The sequence below is a fragment of the Octopus bimaculoides genome, chromosome 24, assembly GCF_001194135.2.
Source record: "Octopus bimaculoides isolate UCB-OBI-ISO-001 chromosome 24, ASM119413v2, whole genome shotgun sequence".
Classification (NCBI taxonomy): domain Eukaryota; kingdom Metazoa; phylum Mollusca; class Cephalopoda; order Octopoda; family Octopodidae; genus Octopus; species Octopus bimaculoides.
In genome coordinates this window covers 7,293,825-7,294,842 of record NC_069004.1, presented here as the reverse complement: position 1 = coordinate 7,294,842, position 1,018 = coordinate 7,293,825, and positions in this window count along the sequence as shown.

The following is a 1,018-nucleotide window of genomic DNA, read 5'->3' as shown; positions in this document are numbered from 1 at the left end:
CTGCAAAAATAGACCCCAGGACTTATTCCTTTTAAGCCAAGTACTTATTCTATCAATCTCTTTTTATTCTATTAATCTCACTAAGTTACGGGGATGTAAACACACCAACGTCGGTTGTCAGGCAATGGTGGGAAGACAAACAAAGATGCACAAATACACACATATACATACATACATATATATATATATATATATATATATATATATATATATACACACGATGGGCTTCTTTCAGTTTCTGTCTACCAAATCCACTCCCAAGACTTTGGTTGACCAGAAGGTTATAGTAGACACAGTTGCCCAAGGTTCCATGCAGTGGGACTGAACAAGGAACCATGTGGTTGGTAAGCAAGCTTCTTACCACACAGCCACTTCTGTGCCTAAATATACACACACAAACACATACACACACATGCACGCACACACCCACATGTATGTATATATGTGTGTATATATATGTATATATGTTACGTCAAAACAATCCTTAAATGTTTTCCCTTGTGTAACGTTACAAAATTACCAGAATAAAAGGTTTTTTTTTTAATATTAAATTGTTCCACATGTTCCTTCAAAATAATTCCCCCTCCCAAGGGACGATGTGCCCATCTCTAACCCTAGTTGGGACAACCCTATTATATGCATGCAGAAGAACTTTTCTTCATGGTGTTATTTATAGATATAGACTGACATACATGTACATAAACGTACAATACACGTATACATATGCTTACACATATATATGGAAGCTCATATATACACACACATATATACAATGCATGCACATAGACATTTAGATATATAGACACAAACAGACACACAAACATACATACATTCTGCACATAAGCTCACATATAAATGCATATAAATGCATATAAAGGCGGCGAGCTGGCTGAAACGTTAGCACGCCGGGCGAAATGCTTAGTGGTATTTCGTCTGCCGCTACGTTCTGAGTTCAAATTCCGCCGAGGTCGACTTTGCCTTTCACCCTTTCGGGGTCGATTAAATAAGTACCAGTTAC